General features: G+C 49.6%; 1 protein-coding gene across 1 annotated transcript in view; it reads right to left on the reverse strand.

Annotated features, from left to right (window-relative positions):
- COL5A1 (collagen type V alpha 1 chain) overlaps positions 1-19,858 on the reverse strand; it is a 105,880-nt gene that overhangs the window by 76,012 nt on the left and 10,010 nt on the right. The window lies entirely within an intron of this gene.

Below are 19,858 nucleotides of genomic sequence, written 5' to 3' on the forward strand. Positions count from 1 at the left end.
TAGGGGAGGGAAAAAAAATCTTATTTAATAATAGACAAACATGGCTAAAGCATCAGGAGGAAAAGCAGGAGCGTTACAGCCAAGCTGGGAGGATGATTTGGGCAGTAATAGGAACCAGAAGCTCCAAAGGGAGCCTGGCCAGACTGGCAAACAGCCCTGTGGAAAAGGATATTTTTGAAATTAGGGGCCAAATCTGCCTTGGTGTCGCTGGATCAGGGACGTGTCCCACTGACTTCCCCCCCAGAAAAGGTGCTGTTCACATTTTGGGCAGAGATCCATTGGGAAAGGAGGTTGCCAGGAGCCCTGGACACATCAGCACTGAGGGGAAGGAGCAGCTCAGAGCTGTCTGGAGTTCCCTCCTCCATTCCCAGGTTGCCACTTCCCTCCCCACAGCAGCTCAGGGAACATCTGGGCACCTCTCAGACCTCCCCGAGTTCCCCTTCAGTTCACTGAAGCTCATTAGTCATTGTTTCCAGTGAATAACCTTTACAGAATTAACAGAAATGTCTGCAAAGTGGGTTTCAACTTTCCATTTTTAAAACCAGAAACATCTTTCTTCCCCTTTCCCCTTTCTTTTTTTTTTTTTTTTTTTTAAAAAAACCCACCCCTGCCATTCCTATTCCAGCTCTTTCTTTTGCAATGTAACCACCAAAACTGGGCACAGAGTACTGGGAAAGCAGAAAATTCCAAGTTTTTTGCCTTGTAGAACATTTCCCTTTTCCAAGCAGCTCTGGCCATCACCTGCCAATGGGACCCACAGGGGAACTGGGCCGTGGTGTGACCTCCAGAACATCCCCCAGCCCTGAGGAGGGGGTGCTGGGGGTGTTATGGGGTTCCTCAGGCCATATTTTATATCACCATCCCTTCAGAGCTCCAAACCAGCCTGTTCCTTTGGAATTGCCTCCAGCAGGGAATGCCCAACCCAGCCAAGGAAATTTGTGGCTGATGTGAAGACCCTCCCAGCTGCTATTTCAGCACACAGGACCTCAGCCACCCCTCCCTGACACCCCAGCTGAGCCATCAGTGCCCTTCTCTCACTCAGGTGCTTAAAGCTTCCCTGTTTTCCATGGGAAGATGGGAAGTGCCTGGCATTGCTGGGATAAGCTGAAATAAAGCAGCCCCAAAGCAGAGCTGGTACTTGTCTCCAAGAGGCAGGGGAGGCTGAAAAAGCTTTTTCTCCCTGATAAGGTTGGATTTACACCTCATGGAGAGCTGATAGGCTGCATCCCATCAGTGAGCAGGGCTGGAACTGCGTTTCCTCAAGGAACAGATAACGCAAGGAAAGGCATCTGGGCTGAACCCCTGCCAAAGGTTAAGCAGAAGAGAATTTGCTAAAGCTGAGTTTGTTTTTAGTCTCAGCTGATGGCAGTTCCTGAGCTGTGCATGGGGAGAACTCCTTGATCCCATCCTGCTTCCCTGCAGGAGTTTGAGCATCCTCAGCCTTGGAGAATACAGAAAAAAACCACCTGCAAGCCCAAGCCCCTGGAGCCTCAGCAGAAAACTCAGCCTCGACACAGGACAGCATAAGTCCCCCAGTTTCTGCTGAGTGAGAGGGGGAGGCCAGACAGGGGACACTTGCTGCTCATTCTGGGTCAAGACCCTGGGAAAGCCAGTGCGTAACTGAATAAATTTGGGATGCAGAGAACGCCAGGAAAAAGCCTCAGACGGCTCCATCAGAGCTCACCAGGCTTCAGCAGCACCCCTCCACAGGCTGCTATTCCCCTGTTCCTTTTCAAACCCAATCGATCACCCTGCCCAAAGTTCATCCTTCTCTCCTTGTTCCAGCGTGCAAAATCCAGGAGAACCGAGGCTCCCGAATTCAGGAAGGATGAGAGCCCCATGGTGCAGCCGAGCCGAGCACAGGGCAGGGGCTGAGCAGCTCAGGGGAGGGGGAAGGAGAGCTCAGACCATCCCTCTTTGTTGCACTCCCAGCAAGTGCCCAGCACTGGGGGATACCCCGTGCTAACCCTTGTCGAAAGCAGCCAGGAGTAAAAACCTTGTTAGCAAGATTCCCAGTCAATTGACCTCATCCCTCAGCGCCCAACAATAAAATGGGCTAATTTAGCCTGCAATAAAAGCCCCACTATCTGCACCTCACAAAAGCTGCACAAAGCTCTGCTGTCAAGAGCCCCCTTTCTGGGATTTAAAAAGCCGACTTTAAATAGAGCGAGCCGCGCTGGGAGGCTCGGAGCCTTTTGTGCCCTCTCGAGTGTGTTGCCGCTCATAAACTGTGCCCAGGGATCCGGGGATCCTGGCTGACAAAGGGGAGCCAGCCCTGCTCCCGTTCCTCCCTCAAGTGTCCATTTGTTTCCCTGTTTTGGTCACGAATCACCCAAAAATGCCCTTCCTGGCGGGATTTCTGCAGCACTAACGAAGATCCCGTTAATCCACACGCACAGCTCCGTGCGGGACAGGGTTTTCCAAGAGAGACAACTTAAAAATGCACCAGTAAAGTGGTTTAAAGACCTGCTCAGCCAAATCAAAGACTTATTTTCAAGTAATGGGGTATTTCAGTCAGGGAGCAAGAGAGCAACGCTCTGGTGTTGCTTTGTAGAAGTCACCAGCCACTCACACACAGTGGGTAAAGCTCTTTTTTGGCCTGGGAATGAGTTGAGCACAAGGTTCAAAGAAGTTCTCCAGTGTCTGGAGCACCTGGTAGCACCCAAAGGCAGAGCTCCGTTGTGCTTTGCTGGTTTAACCAAAAAAATTTGAAGCGAAGAATGAAAAAGTTGATTTTTTTTTTTTTTTTTTTTTTTTGCCTGCAAATAATCACAATTCATCCATCAGGAGAGGCAATGTTTAAAAAAGGGGATAAATCACATTTTGGCCTTTCCTCCTGAAGCTCCTGGTGAAGAGGAAGAGGCAGGACAGCACATTTGTGAGAAGGACTGAGAGCTGTGAGGGTTTTATTTGCTCCACCAGACAGATGGAAGTGCTAACTTTCAGGAGCAGTAAGGATCTGCCTGACATTTCTGCTGAAGCCATTTATGCCTGATGACTCATTTGCGTTATGGATTAAGTTCCATCAAAACCAGTTCAACTCAACTCCCCAGCCAGCTCCCAGACAAGGCTGGAAAAGCTCTTTCTGGAGCATTTTTTAACACTTATTCTATATGCGTGCAAAAAATGTCACGTCGCTTCCAATGACATCAACTTCAGGAACTCGGAGGAATCGTTGTGGTTCAAGGAAAAAAAAAACAGCTGGAGAGGAGGATCATGATGAGTGACTTCATCTGGCACTGGAAGCAGCTCCCTAAATCCTGGGATTTTCAGGGCTCCCACTGCAGTGCATTGATAATTCACTGGGCTCTTGGGCTCCCCAAAAGTCTGAGACACTCAATATCCCAAAGAGTAAATCCTGCTGGATGTGCTTTTGGAAACTCCTGCATTTAACTGGATAAACACAGGCCCGGAGTGAACAATGGTAACATAAAAACTTCACAATTATTGGGAATCACTGAGATTTATCCTGACAAACTCCCAGGCTCCACACCCCCAAACCCAGTCAGAGGATGAAGAGTGGCAGGGGTTCAGTGCGGCTCCAGGATGAAGTGGAAGCTCAGAGATCCCACGCCCCAGCGAGCCTCCAAAACCCCTAATCCCTGTCTTGGAGCCAGCCTGCCAGCCCTCAGATGTTCCACTTGATAAATCCTGTCACCAGCACTTCCCATGGATTCTCACTGCTGTGGACACAGCCCGGCTCCAGCCTGGAGTGGAAGTGGTGTTGGAGACACACAGGGATCCTCGTGGCCCCATTTCTGTCAGCCTGGAAACCCCAAAAATCAGAGGTGCTGGAAGTGCTCAGAGCATCCCAGAGTCCCTCCTTTAAACACAGCAGCTCCAGAAAAGCAGCAAAACTGCAGCAAAACGGGCAAACAAAGCCTCACCATCCCCCCCAGTCCCTGTCCCCGTGTCCTGAGCCCTCTCCTGGCCAGCCACACACAGGAGTGGCCCCACAGAGAGAGCACCCAGTGCCTAAAGAGCCTCCTTTGGGCTCCCAGAGCTTCAGCACTACAAAATGGGAAGGAAATTGTTGCAAGTCTGGCTAAATAATAAATAAATAAATAAATAAATAAATGAGGCTTGACTCGCACACAGCCGTGACTCAGCTACAAATTCCTGGTGGTTTGGCTCAATCCAGCCGGATGTTTGTGTCCCCATCCGGCTCAGAGGGGCTGCAGGGTTGGATGGGGCTGCTCTGCTGTTCCCCCTCTGGCTCCTGCTGCTTTGGGCACTCAGAGAGGAGCCTCTGCCCAGCCCTCTTTGGAAAAACCAGGTTTAATTAAGCAGAGCAGGGAGAGAAGAGTCACCAGAACTAAAAATGGCTCCAAATCCTCTCAGAAGCTGGTCAAACTTTCTGTTTCTCATGGCATCTCCGTGTGGGGACCCCAAGAAATGCCTCAGCCCAGTCCTGCACCCCCAGCCCCAGATCAGCCAAGAGCATCCCTGACCTCGCAGAACACAAACACAGCAATGACCTGCACAGCCCACGAGCCTCTTCCCCCGACCACAGCAGCAAGAGGAAAATTAGCCCTCCAGCTTGGTGGTAATGAACCTCTCTGGTAATTCCTTACCCTTTCTATCTTACAGTCCTGGGGAGGAACCCGATTTCCCATCGTGTGAGGATCCATGAACTCGCTGTTAGTCCTGGCTGCTGGATTTGAAGGAATCGGGCAGGGAAGTGTGGTCCCCTCCTTGTCCCCTTCCCTGAACCCTAGGACTTCTCCCTGCTGTCCCCAACACCCAGCCCTGCCCCTACACAAGACCAAATCCTATTTCTGTTGCTTAAAATTAAATTCAGACTCATGCCTTAAAATTAAGAGGCTTTTTGGAGCAAAGGGCTGCTTGCAGAGCCCACAGAATGCTGTAAGTCTGTCCGTGTGCTACCCCAAATCCAACTGTGGAGCAGTTTAGCAAGGACTCCTGACTGGAAGGGAAGGACAAGCCATTCCCTCAGAGGAGAACAAAAGCCAGATGGCTTTGCTAATTCTGGAACGCTCTCCTGCAGGAGCTGTCGCTGTGCCAGCACCCAAATACCAGTCAAGGACTCCATGGCAGGGCAGGAAGCACCAACACAAGGTTCATTTCCAGGTGGATACTTCCCACCCCAATCCCAGATAACCCCCCGAGTCAATAATCCCTGCCCTAGAGCAAACACTCCCCACCAGGCACAACCCCAAGCACCCTCTGAGCAGCTGTGGAGGCAGAGTTTGTGCCAAAGTCCTTTTCTGTGAACTCGGAGCTCCTTCCCAAAGACAACACACCCGGAATTCACCCCAGTATGGATTATTTACATGGCAGTGCTTTCCAGCACCCAGCCACCTTCCAGCTTCCCACCCTCAAAGATTTTCTTGCCTTTCTGAGTTTGTCAAACCCATTAATCATGGCTGGCTCCTTCCTGCCACTTTCCCTGGAATGCTCACCGAATCCTGACAGCCCCAAACCCCTTTGCTCTCTGCAGTCCCTGTAACAGCTCTGAATTCCCCCTTTCCTCAGCCCTCTGCACCCTGCTCCACTCAGTGTCCCCTCCTGCCCCACAGCTTCTCATGGAGCGACCAGAGATGCCCTGGGGAGAACAGAAAAGCCTGACCAAGCTCAAATGGACATTTACTGATGGGGCAAAAGCCCAGGCCAAGCTCCAGACTCCCCAAACATCCTCATCCTCCCTGCCCCAGCTCCCCAGCCCTTCCCTGCCAACACTGCTTCAACCCCAGCACTACACCTGAGGCCTCCATCCTTTCAGAGAGACATCCAATCACCCCTTGGAAGATGTCCAAAAGCTCTGGGGCTGCTTTGGGCTTTGTCTTTCACCTTACCCAGCCTTGCCCTGCCTGCCCGAGGGGCTGCAGAGCTGGCACGGAGCGTTCCGTGCACACCGTGCGCTGCTGGTCCCCCCACCCCCATCTGGAAATGAGAGCTGCTCCCACAGCCAGGCCGCCTTCCCCAGCTCTCTGCTGGTGCCCAGACCCTGGAGAGCGAGTTTTTGTCAGAAAATTTACCAAAACAGTGGGGAAAAAAACCCCAGCTCAGGCAAATCAGCAGCGTGTCATTTAATTAAGATCCAGGAACTTTGGGGACACAGGGCAGGGAGCAAAACAATCCTTGAGGCAGAGGTAGCTCAGAAAACAAGGTGGTGTTGGCAGGAGCACAGAAAGCATCAACCCTACAAAGCATTTACTGCAAGGCCATCCCAGCAGTGCATTTCTCCAGGTTTTTTTTTGGTTTTCCAAGCTGGAAAAGGCACTTTGGGAAGGGCACAGCATCCCTCAGCATGTCTGTCCTACTCAGCCTGGCATGGGGGGGACAGAGCCAGGCTTCACAAGAGCCACAGCTGGGATTTCCTCCAGAAAATGGGAAGATTTAAGGTCGGGAACACAAGCAGGGAAAAGTGGAGTGTGGTTGGAGTGCCCTGTCCCTGCATCCTGGGCCAGGCAGGTCCCTCCCAGCCAGAGGACGTGTCCAGCTGTCCCCTGACTCATGTCTGGGCCTCCAAACCACCACACGTGGGCTGTGTGCTCCCCTTCAGAGCACAAAAGTGGTTTTTTAGTGGCTTTTTTAGTGTTTCCTGCAAGGAATTCCACCAGGGAGCAGGACCCACCCTGAGGAAAAATGATTCCTCGGCTTCTGGTTTTCCTCCCGCCTGACACCAGCCCTTGGAGCTTGCTGGCATCACCACTGCAGCCCTGTGGGGCAAAATATTGGCAAGATTTGGGTTTTCACTTCCATGTCAAGCTCCCTGCTCAGCCAGGTCCTTCTTAAAACTGGATTTGTCTGCATTTATCCTCACCAACCCCACAACCTCCTCTATGGGATGGACAGGGGCATCCAGAGAAAAGCAGCCAAGCAGTGGGGACTGCAGAAAAGGGAAAAAGCAGCCAAAGTGCCTTAAAAGAAAAATAGCTAAAAAATATTAAAGCCAAAAAAAAAGCAAAAAAAAACACCCCAAAAATAATAAAGCAAAAAAAAGGCAAAAAAAAAGAAAAAAAGCAAAAATAATAAAGAAAAAAATAAAGCAAAAATAATAAAGCAAAAAAATAAAGCAAAAAAGGTGAAAAAAAATGAAGCAAAAAAAAGCAAAAAAAATTAAAGCCAAAAAAAAGCAACAAAAAAAGCAAAAAAGAAAAAAAAAGGCAAAAAAAGAGCAAAAAATAAATCAAAGCAAAAAAAAAAAAATCATAAAAGCAAATACAAAGAGCTGCTGAAAACACCCAGAGAGAGATATCCTTAAATCAACAACCTGCTCAGCCACTCTGCTGGCTATTTTTATATATTTATGTCTGTTAAACAAACCACAATTTATCTCCCAGGATTTTTGGGTGCAAAACAATCAGTTCTGGCCATGGAAAGCAGGATGGGACTGAATGGCTCCTGCAGCCCCAGTCTGGAAGGGTGGGTGGACTGGGAGAGGGGCTGCTGTGACAAAAGGCTGCTTTATATTCCCTCCTTCTCCCCAGCCTGGCCAAGCACTGTGCTAACACAGGCAAAAATCATCGGAGAGCTTTCTGCAGCTCTTCTGCAAAGAGGAAAAAAATAATGGCCCAGCTCAGATCTTTAAAGGGCAAAGAACAGAAAGAAAGACAAGAAGAACCCCCCTGACAGTCCCACCTCTCTCCACCCCAGGAAAGAGACAACCCCACCATAGGAAAGTGAAACTTGAGAGCAAAACCAGTCTTTAGATTTGCAAAAGGAGCGCTTTTAAACGTTTTCTTTTTTAGCTGTGTGCTCTGAGCAGAGGATCAGAAACACGTGTGAAGAACCAGGAACCTGAACCACAGGTTCCCATTAAACTGCACCACTCCTAGCTCAGATTTCATCCCGTTCAAGTGGGTGTTTTCTCTCTAAGGCAGCAGCTGCTTGGTGGGTTCCCCTTCAGAGGGGCTTTATGAATGTCCCAGACCTGGCTGTCCCCTGAGCGTGCTGATAACCCTGGGGGATCTCAGCGATGCCCCAACCCTGTGGCTGAGGCTGATTTTGGGTCTCTAAGCCTGGATATTTGTACATGTGACAGACATCTTCTCAACCAGCTCCTCCACTGAGAGAGGAAAAACCACCCAGGTTTGGGTACTTCTGGAAGATTTCTGTCACTTCTGCAGGACAGGAGCTGGGACTGAGCCACCAGAGGTTCTCACTGCCCTGGGATGGAAACCTTGCACTGGATCTAATTTGGATCTAATTAACCCATGACACAAACCAGGCTTGGCTGGAAGAAGTAACTCCTCTGCTGGCTTAGTTTGGAGCTGCTGGGCAAAGGTGCCCCTTCTATTTCAGGGGAAGAGTGAGAAAAAAAAGGTAAAAAAACCTGACTGCAGAGAACCCTTCCAAAGTACCTCAGTTTCCTTTGGCTGCTCCCAAACTCCCATGAACACGGCAAAGAGTCTGACTCGCTGTTCCCCACGTCCAGTTTGGGCTGAAAAGGAGCAAACTCAGCTCTGAGAAGTGCTGGAAGGAGAGGCAAGCAGGTTTGGGGTGTGCTTGGCACAGCCACAGCACGTCCCAGGGAATGGCAGATGTTCAGGTCACACCTGGGGTAGGTCCTCAGCAAACCTCTCCTGTGTGGGGTCTTCATGGGGCCTCCAGTCACAACCAGCTCATTTTTAGCCCTCACAAGGAGCTCAGGCAGGACTGGATCTCTCCCTACAAGGATCCTACTCAGAGGAAATCCTTGGAGTAGAGCTGTTGTAGGCATTTCCTAGAGGGAAACACCTTCACCAAAGGAACAACCCACTCTGTGTTTACAACTGTTCATCGCTAAATATTCACCTCGTGGGCACCAGAAGCCACATGGAGCGATTCCAGCTGAAGGTTTAAAGCCAGCCATGAGGAAGCTCTCTCCTCTAATGAATTCATTAGGACAGCACTGCATTTTTTTGGCTGCTTTCCCCCCAAAATCAAGCCCTGGGTGATCCCTTCGTGCAGCCGCAGGTGTGTCCGTCTATCCCAATAATTATTCCATCTGATGGCTGATTTCAATCACTTGTGACAGGGAAAAGAGGCTCAGGGTAATTAAACTGCCATAAATGTCATGGAAACAGACAGCTCAGGCAAAGAAATCATCCCAGAGCATTGTCTGTGGTGAGCTCTCATCTGATCGGATCCAGGCACGCACAAAACAGCTCTTTAATGTCCCCACCACCCCTTTAATGTCCCTACCAGAAGCTGAGGCAACCACGAGACACAAATTAGAAGGAATCTAGGCCTGACTAATCTCAGAGCATCTCTGAGCTTCCCAATTCCCACAGCCGCTGGAAAAAGATGAGCTGAGGCACCACAAAATGAGCGGTTTGTGCCTATACACGGAAAAAAAACCCCGTTCTCCTCAATTTTCCAGCCCCAAGACAGATGGAGGAGGAAAGGGAGCGTGTCCAGGCCTCAGCTAAGCCAGATTCCAGAGGGATTTCACGGGATACAGCAGAGCCCAAGGGTTTGTGGATACCTGTCAGCAGATTCAGGGCTGGCACTGCCACCCAGGTGACCCCAGATGAGCCTTTCCAGTGGCTGCTCCATCTGCACAACGCACTTGGAATCATTCCTGCCTCTCCAAACACTCCTTGGAGTTATTTTTTCCCCTCTGTGACCACGCAGCAGCCTGGCACTCTGTGATTTCTGCCTTCAAACTCCTCATTTGGTAGCTCAAAATCAGCATTTATGTCATTCTACACACAAATTACAGCCCTGGGCCCTAAGAATAGAGGCCCCACAATCACCATGTGCTGTGTTGTCACTGCTTTTACATCCAGACCTTCACAGTGTGGTCCCTGAACAGCTGTTTTTTCCTTCTCCACCTCCAGATGATAAATTCCTAGTGGAAATCTAGAAGATAACTTTGAAAGGAATGCTTTAAAAGCTGCTCAGAAGTGAGTTTTCAGGTATTTTTTAATCAAGGCACCCTGCATCTGTTTATAACATTAATCTCACCCCCTGAGAGGGACTTCATAGCAAGAGATCCCTCAAAACCCCCAAATCTATCCCTCAGACACCTCTCCAGAATTCAAACACGGGGTTTTTTTACCCTTTCTTTAAGTTATTCTCTATCCCAAAGCCTGCACAAAACCACCAGTGTGAAAAACCCCCTCAGCAGAATCTTTTCCAGCAGTTCCTTCCCATTATTTTCCAACAGGAGCTGATTTGGCTCAGGTACACTCACACGGGGTGGTTTTGTTCCCTAATTGAAGCATCAAGTCAGATTATGCTTCTGAAGCAGCAAACGAGACTATTCACCAAAAAAAAAAAATCTCTTTATCCTTGCTCAAAACGTTTCCTTGCCTGGATATGCTTAAGCAGGATAACTCAGGAAGCACCTAAAAATGGGATTTTGCAATTTTAGCCTCATCATGACAGTCCGGAAAAGGAATTTCCATGCAAGGACAAAGCAATGGGACAGGGTGACACGGCGGTGCTGTCCCCAAGAGCCACCCCGAGTGTCCCATGTGCCAAGCAAGGCTCAGTCCCATGGACAGCATCCCAAAAACCTCATTCAGACCCTCTGGAAAACTCATGGCCAGCACATTGTGGAAGGCATTCACATAAAGGAGGAGAGGGTCAGCCTGACCTTCAGTGTCCAGCATGGAAATTTCAAAATGAAGAAAAGGGAAAAGAAAAATCCCACAAAAGCCCAGGCCAGGCCTCTGTGAACTGAATGGGGCAAAATGAATGGGTGGCATTGTGTGCCCTGCCGTGCCAGCCCTGTAGCTGGCAGTGAATAATGCTGGGATGGGGAGAGGATGGGGCCATAAGCAATTCTGAAAGAACTGCCCTGGTGTTGTGTGCGGGGTACCCCGAATAACGCTCACGCTCACTGCCCTGCGCTCCACAGGACAGGCTCAAAGAGAGATTTTCTCCATTTTCCTCATCCCATTCATTAGGAGTCCCTGGAAGAAACCCAAGGCCCCGTTTCCCCTTGTCCTCCACTGCTCTCTGAGCACCAGGTAGCCCAGGCCAGCCTCAGGCTGTGCCACCACCGTCCAGGTCCTGCTGTCACCTTACAAAGGCTCAGACAGCCCCAGAACCAGGCTGGTGTCCCCATCCACAGCCCAGGATCTGAGCAGTGCCCTGTTATCCAGGCTTTTCCATAGGAAACTGCAGAGTTTTCCTTGGAGAGGAGGCGCAGTCTCCGAAAACTCCACGCAATCCCAAATTCGAGGCTGCCCGGCCTTCCCTTTGCTTCCCATTCCTGCAAACCTGCCCACACGCTCCAATTCCCTATTTCCTTCACCATTCCCTTCAGTGCTGCCTTTCTCCCACTCCAAACCCCATCCCCTGCTGTCACCGCCTCACCCAGGCCCTGCTCTTGCTGTTCCAAGTTTCCCCTCTCCATCCAAATCAAATAATCCCCCAATAACCCGGAGCTCGAGGGCTGGCTTTTTCCTGGAGGAGTTGTTTTTCCATGACATATGTGTGAACCATCAGGGATAGTTTAAAAACAGATTCCCCCTCATTACAAGCCCAGCACAAAGCTGCTGCTTTGTGTCTTCCCCCTCTGCACCGTTCCCTGGCTCCGCTTTCACGTTGATTTATTTCCCTTTCATCTCTGGAAAAATTAGGAATTCTGCTGCCCACGTGAGGATGGATACGCCAGTGGATTGTGAGGGGGTCTCTCTCACAGTGGAAAATACGGAGTAAAGCAAAGCTCTTGGCTTGAGTTACTCATCTGAGAACTCACTGAGCCAAAGTGGAGGCACTTGCTCGGGTTTTAGTGCAAAAAAAGGGTCGCAGAGTCTGCCTGGGAGGTGTTGGTCCCAAAGATCCAGAGGGTTTTACTCCCACCTTTGGCCATGGTGGAGGTCGGGGATGCAAAGGGAAGGAGAGGATTTGGGGAAGGTGGTGAACAAGAGGGACTGGAGGAACAGCTGCTCTTTGTACAGAACGGGAGGGGGCAGGAAAGAAACCCTGAGATCACAGAAGGTCTTGGGATGGAGGGGACCTTGGGATGGATCCGGTTCCAACTGGGCTCATTCCCAGTGCCAAAGGGTGGCTCTTAAATTCCAGAGCACATCAGGGCTCCCTGCTCCCATCCCACAGCAGCTGGAGCCTCCTGAGGTACCCAAACCTTGCTTTTTGCTCCATTTTTTTCCCTCACCACCCAATTAATCTGGAAGTGGAGCTGCTGTTTCCTCGGCCCCACAGACAGGATTTCCACCCCCAAGATCCACCCTGAGGTTTCCTCCACACCGAGGTGGATCAGATCAAGGGGGTTTTGCGTGCACAGAGGCTTTTAATCAGCACTTGGAATGTTTTCTGCCCCAGGAGGTGAACACAGAATCCAGGTTTTATGGATTAAAGGCAATGGGGGGAAAATAGACCTGGCTGCCAGAGTTATCTTGGGATAGAAGTGGGATTACCCCCCTTGGCTCGGGGAGATCTGCTGACACACTCAGAAAATTGAACTTAACACCAAGTTTTGGTTGGAAAAGTATTTCCCTGCATCTGGCTGGCGACAATCACCCAACCACAGAACATGGACCTGCTGGGACCACCCGAGGAGGAGGCTTTGTGCAGGTTCCTGTTGCTAATTCCCACCATTCCTGGAAATCTGGCTGCTCGGGAAAGAGCTGGGGATGGAAAGCTGAACTGGTGTGCAAACATAGGTGTGACACCTCTCGTCCACACACCTTTCTCCCTCTTTCTCTGGGAAATTAAAATGTGTCCTTTGCTAATGTTCACACCCCAAAGTGTTTGTTCAAGGAGGTTTTACAAGTTGTCTGTGAAAAATGATTTGCGTTTCATTTATTCCATGCAGCATCTGCCACCTCTAATTCAGCATTAAAAAAAAATTAAAATATTGCCCTGGTGTTGGACTTGGACAATCTTTGGTGGGTCCCTTCCAGCTCAGGATATTCTGTGATTTTTTTAAGCATAAAAATCTGCATAGTTCCATGGAATAGTGCTCCAAATTTTCATCCCAAGGAAGGGAGCTGGGTTTGTGCACCGTGGGGGCCTGAAAATCAGCTGTGAAATTCATCCCAGAAAGGAGGTTCTCCAAAGGAAACCCATGAAGGAACAGGAGTGGATGTAGTGTGGAGGTTCTGCATCCCCAGCTCGGATTTCCCCATTCTGAGCATCCCCAGCTCGGATCCCACCGTTCTGAGCATCCCCACAGTTCAGATCTCACCGTTCTGAGCATCCCCAGAGCTCGGATTTCATCATCCTGAGCATCCCCAGACCAGATTTCACCGCTCTGAACTTGAAGCTGGGAGAAGGGCAAACAAAACCTGCAGATAAATTCATTCCTGCGAGGCACCAAAGCCTCAGGAGAACCCTGCAGCATTTGCAGCCATCCCAGAACAGAGAACAGTGCCCAAAAGTCACATTCAGCACTGATTTCCCCCACACTTCTCCCTGCAGTGGCCAAAGCTCTGTTTGTTCAAGCAGGTCTGACCTCCTGAACCCCAGCCAGCGCTGGCTGCATGTGCAGAACAACGAGCCCACGCTCAGGGACTTTTTTTCCATGTTCTTGCAGGGGATAGAAAACTCCCAGACACCCCAATCCCCATCCAATCTTCTGCACAAATCATTAGGAATCCCCTCTTCCAGCTCCCATCCCGGGGGGATGTGTTTGTTGGGAACATTTCCATTTAAGCCCGCTCGGCTCTGTCAGAGTGAGCACTGCACCTGCACGTTGGGGATGTCTGGAGTGGGCTTGGATTTTCCTTTGGGTTTTGGCAGGCAGCCCAGACTACCTCAAAAAAAAGGAGAAAAAGGGAAAAAAAAGGAATAGAAAGACCTCACCATGTGTGAGGAACATGTGTTTCATTTGTTCAGGCCTGAGTGACGAGGGAAGGGGGTGAACACGGAGTCAGCCCAGAGGTTTTTAGGTTGGGATGGGTTTTTACTCTGCCCTGGTGCAGGAAAACCTCCCTCAGAGAAGTGGCAAAAGGCAGGAAAATAGCAAAAAAGGCTGAAATTTCAGAGAAACAGCAGCTTGAGCAGCACCAGGCTGACAAGGACACAAACCCTGACCAGCTTCACATCCTTGTGCTCATCATCTTCTTCCTCCAGCTCCCAGGGTTTGGCTCAGATGAGCCTTTACTTCCTATAAATTCACTGCAACAATGCAAATCCATCCCTGCCTTTGCAAATAGAAGAGGATTTTTTCTTATTTACAGGCTTCTGCTGCAAAACATTCACTTTTAGGCAAATAGGACTAATTGGTGAATAACCTCCCACATAGAACGAGGTTCCCAAGTGAGCAGGGAAGGGAAACGTGCCCTGATTTGGGCCAGGGCACCCTGTCACGCTCCGCTCCCAAAAATCCCTTTTCCATCTTGCTCAGGGATGCTGCCAAAAACGTTCAGCTGGAAGCTTCTCCCCCAAAGCACAAGGATTTGGCTCTTCCCCCCTGCTCAAGCTGAGGAAAATCATCTTTCCCAAACATATCCATTTGCTGCTCCTTCCCAAATCCGTTTGTGGTACCTGTTCTGCTCCTGAAACTCCATCCTTGTCCCTGCAGATCCCCCTCTGTCCACACCAACCCTGCAAACCTTGGAATGATGTCACTGGAGAGAGGAGCAGGTTTCCAGCATTACATCAGCCTGTCTGGGCTCAGCAATCAGCCTCCTGCTCCTCAGACTTTCCATGGAAGAAATTGAGCCCAAGGAGGGGGGAAACAAACTCCAAACGGAGCCAGGGCTGGAAGAGTAATGACCCTGCACCTCGGAGCATCCATCACCCCAAACGAGCCTGGGGCTGCTGCCTGCCAGCATTTAAACAGAGAACTCTGCCAGGGGGATGTCAGGAACAAGTAGACACAGGTCCCCAAATCCCACAGTGCCTGTGGGGGATGGAAATTGCTCCCAAAGGATGAGTTTTGCTTCCCAGAGATCGCTCGGTTTTCCTCTGATTTTTTTGCAGGAGGGACCCCAGGCCAAGGGAAAGGGGACACAAACTGCCTGTGCCCTCCAGAACAGCAGGGATGGAGAGTCCTGCAACATCCCCACTCATGGCAGATCCCAATTTCCCCTCAGCATCCCAGCCCGTTCCCTTTGGAAAACGCTCCCCTGAACCAACTCGCCTGCGGGAGCCCCTGGTACCCAACCATCGGGCTACCAACTGCTTCTTGGAGGAATAATCACAAAAAAAGTGTTGATTTTCCACTGGCACATCCCAGCAACAGGAGCAGCAGGATGTCAGTGGCTCCTCAGACAGGGATGAAGTCCCATGTCCTCCACCAGGAATTCCCAGAGAGCATTAATCCTGGATTTTCAGGCCTAAGTGCCCCATCTCCTCAGCATTTCCCACCCTTTGCCAACAAAATCCTCAGCAGTGCCATCCTGGGCCAAAAACTGCCCAAATCATGGAATTCCAGACTGGTTTGTGTTGGGAGGGACATTAAAATTCATCTTTTCCCCCCCTGCCATGGGCCTAGACCAGAGTCCTCCTAGAACTGGGCCTTAAATCTGGACAAACTCTAAGAAGCTCTGAGGTCACGCAGCTTCCTAAGGCTGATGTTTCACTTGGCACTCTGTGAAGATAAATGATAGACTGCAGGAGTGTTTTAAACATCAATAAAAGCTCTTTTATGATCTGTTTGAACAATAAAGTGCTTTGTAAGCTATCAAAGGCCCGCAGGCATTTGATACCAGCAAACTGCACTAATTAGCCACACATGCCAATGCAGTTGCTTTTGCAGTTTATGAAATGGAATTTACCACTGACCAAACCAAAAAAAAAACCAAACCCAAACAAAACAAAATAACAAAAACCACAGAAAAAGCAACCCAAAAATAATAAAAAAAAAGGGTATTTTGTAATCATGACTAACAGAACTCCATCATTACAGGCAAGCCTGACCCAGTCACCAAGCTTGACTGCAGGCCAGATGGCTGAACCTGCAATTACCCAGCGAATCTAAATGAAAAACAAGAGTTTCAGCAGAGTGTATGCAAACAATCCAGCTGATGTTTCCACCCAGGCTCTCACTTTCCTCGCTGGCACCTGGCAGTGAGGGGTCAGAGGAGCCAGCGCCAGTTTGGGGTGGAAATGAAAGCCCCGAGTCACTTTTACAAGCTGGTTTGCAATTCTTATTCTGGCCCAGGTGCTGCCCCTTCCTCCCTGATAAAACCAGATGACGTCCCTGGGCACCTGTGTAAGGTGATGCTGTGGTTGAGGAGTTGCCAAATGGGGCCAAATTTCACATTTTTGATCAGATCGACTGCATTGCTTGGACTCTGGCACCAAAAACCTCCCCGTTAATTGCAAACCCATCCAGAGGCGTAATCCTCAGTAATTGCAGACATTTTCTAGGCAGCACTGCTCTCCTGGAAGAGCCCAGAGCTGTGATTTCATCCATATGTCTCAAATGCACCATTTTAAAGAGAATCCTTTGGAAAATAATAAAAAAAAAAAAATTTAAAAAAAAGGCAAAGCAGAAGGAATGACGAGAAAAGCAGCGAGCAAATGGAGAATTATTAGGAGACTGGGGAAAGCTACAGACATCTTCAATAAAGATCCCTAAATGCTGGCTCAGGAGGTTTTATTTTCCATCCTCTCACACCATGGTATATAGTGGTGGTGTAAAACATCCCCTCTGTGCACTCCCTGAAAGGCTCCGCAGCAAAGGAGGTGAAATCAGATTTGGCAGGGCCAGCAGAGCAGGCAGCCAGCTCTGTAAATTCCCTGCTGAAAGCAGCCTGCCAAGGCAGGGAAAAAGAAATGGGAACATGGATCCGTGGTGCATCCTGACAGACAAATCCAGGTTAGTCAAAACCCGCTAATTTTTAAAAATGTATTTTTTTGAAGTTTAACAACAACTTCATAAATCTGAGCTTTTCCCGTTCCTTCCCAAGCCTCTGGGCTGAGCCTAGATCCTGTGGGACGTGATGGGTCCAACTCTGAGCTCATGAGGAGCCTCACTGAGCTCAGGGGAGCTGTTGGAATGCTGCTGGTTTGAAGATTGCAGAATTCCAGGATTATTTAGGTGGGAAAAGGCTCCAAGATCGAGTCCAAGCTGTGCCTGGTCCCCACCTTGTCACAAACCAGGGCCCTGAGTGTCACGTCCAGGGGTTTCTTGGACACCTTCAGGGACGGGGACTCCAAACCTCCCTGGGCAGCCCCTTCCCAAGGCCTGAGCACCCTTTCCATGAAGAAATTCCTCCTGAATTGAGGAATTTCTTGCTTCTCCTCTATCAAAAGTGTCCCCCCATACCTTGGCACTGCTGTTGATGTTTGCACAGGACCTTCCTGCCACCAGGAACAGCCAAGACAGAGGTGCTGAGGCAAAATTTGGTCTAAATGTGAATTAGACATGGATTTAGACCTGAGGCTCCCATGGGTTGTCCCTGGGAGCTGAGAAAAGTCCAACTTAAATTCTCCAAGTTCACTGCACCCCAGCACACCAATCCTGGGAGTAGAGAGAGAGTCAATCTCCTCCTGGAGCTGTTTGATGTGTTAACAACAGATCTGCTTGCAAGAGAAGGCTCTGAAACTTCTCCATCCTCAAAAACAGCAAAAACCACCCTAAAAATGCACCCACATGTGTAAAAAGGTGCCTTCATTTCTACCCCTCCCACTAAAGCAAAAGCTTTTGATCCAACATTGCAAGCTCAGAGTAGAACAACCTACAAAACTTTAAAAGCCCTTTCCAGAGATGAAAACAGCACAGCCAAGAGCATGGGAAGGGAAGGAGAAAGGCCTGACGAGAGTGAAATGAAATCTGGGATTATCAAGCGCAGGGATAATTGAGGTTTTTAAGTGTAAACAAGGCCCAAGATGAAAAGAGAGGAGGCATTTCAACCCCAAGAGCACCTGAAGGGCCCCAATGTCTGGGCTGGAGCATTGATGTGTCTGTCCTGCTTTGTCCTGTGGTGCCTTGCAACTCTCAGCAGCCCTAAGAGCACCTCTGGCACCCTGCCCGGCCTCTCTGGCTCATCCCAAATTGTTTTCCCTCCATTTCTGATGTCTTGATTTCACTCGTGGTCTTCAAAAAAAAGTCAAAACAACACAAAGGAGGAGAGGGAATCAAAAGCAGCATCTTTCAGCATCCTCCAGGGTGCTGTGTCCCGTCCCAGGACGGGCTTTGGCACAATTTTTGTCAGCCCCTCCTGGCCACAGGTGGCTGAGATCAGAGGAATCCACTTCTTTGGGTTTTACAGCACCAACTGCACCACTGAGACACAGTTATGGCACTCAGCTGCATAAAATAACCTCCTCTTGTCTCTAAAGGAGCCAGAAGTGACCTTAAAAAGCAATATATTCATGCTCTGAGCTTTTCCACACATGAGAAAAGTCGTTTCAGCCACTCCAGGCACTGCTGCGAACCAAGAGGGTCAAAACCCCACTTAACTCGTGGGACAACGCTGCAAAATTTTACGCAGATGAACCAAAAATAATCGGCAGCAAAAGCAGCCACTTGTTCCTAGGCTGTCCTCAGCAGTTTAGCCATAACCTACTCAATTTTTTACTCATGTCCACACCACAATTTAATGATGCCAACTCCAGCCCTGGAGCCAGGGGCTGTACAAGACTTTTATCAGCACACGATAGTCCCTGACTGGCAAATCGGAAGGCAAAATGGGAAATCCAGGAGGAAAAGGCAACAGCAAGGTCTGAACAAAGCTCCTTTTGCTCATCAGGCCACCACTGGAGTAACACAGAGCAGAAAACCAGGGCTGGGCCCCTCCACACTGCACAAACCAAATTTCTTAGCCAACTTCTTACCTGAGATGCCTCCAACCTCCCCCACAAATGGGGTTAAGTTCACCCCATCCAGCCCACAGAAGGAAACATTTCCCTACCACAGACTTTGGGCAGCGCTTTCCCCACACAAAGATCCTCCAGCTGTGGGTTATGGGATTGCCCTGCTCCCTGCTGGGATCCAGCACTGAGAGGTGGCTCCTGTGATAGCCCATGGGCAGAAAATGGGCATCACTGGGGTGTTTTGGGAAGTATCCCTGGGTTTCAGGCTGAAGATGCTTTTTTTTTTCTGTGAAAGAAAAAGCTTTCCCAAGCTTCCCCCTCTCTCCATTCCTACACTCAACCACCAGGACTTGTTTTTAATTCATGTTTAAAGAAAAGCACATTAAAAGGAGCACCTTTTCCCTCTAAAACTGAGGCACATTGACGTGTCTTGACTTCCCCCAGTGCTGCTGCACCACAGAACAGCTCTGCCTGCAGCAGGGAAGGTGTTTATTCTCCACCACGGGCTGGATTTTTGTCCTTCCCTCTCTCCCTGCAAAAAAAAATCCCTTTGCAGTCTCACCCAGGCACAGCTTGAAACTTCCCAACTTCCCAACCCTGCAAGAGCCCGTCCTGCCGTTCGAAAACTCCTGTTTTGAACAACAAACCCAGCACAAAACTCAACTTGTACAACCTGGGCTCGGGGCTCGGCCCCTTTTCAACCCTCCCCAGTGCTCGTACAGAGACCCACACAGCCTCCCAGCTAATTGAATTTTAATGAGAGGAAGTCATTTTTCCACTGGAAGAATGTTTTGCTAGAGAAATATTTTGAAACTCCTCTAACCTTTCCTGCCAGGCTTTTTAAATTTTTTAAATTTTTTTTTTTTTTTTCCCCAGCAGAACATGAGTGAGGAAGTTCCCATCCGGGCTCTCGAGCTGCTCCCCTCACAACCCCAGCCAGGGCCAGCCCTTCAATAATTACAACTTGCAAAACAAAAAGTATTTGGGGTTGGTTTGGTTTCAGTCCTGACAAGGAGGATGTGAATTCCCACTGCTTTACAGCTCTTGTGCTGAGACACAGCCAATCCCAGAGCTGTCTCCAATCCCACTCCCACCTCACTGGGTTATTTTAATTTCCAGCAAAAGTGACAAACTCATCAGAGCCTGGCAAACCCATGGATGCAGAAAACCTCGTTAGCTGGGCTTTGCAGAGCAGCTCCTGGGGGACAGCAGCACCTTCATCTCCTGC

The sequence above is a fragment of the Corvus brachyrhynchos genome, unplaced genomic scaffold (genome assembly GCF_000691975.1).
Source record: "Corvus brachyrhynchos isolate BGI_N302 unplaced genomic scaffold, ASM69197v1 scaffold59, whole genome shotgun sequence".
Lineage (NCBI taxonomy): Eukaryota > Metazoa > Chordata > Aves > Passeriformes > Corvidae > Corvus > Corvus brachyrhynchos.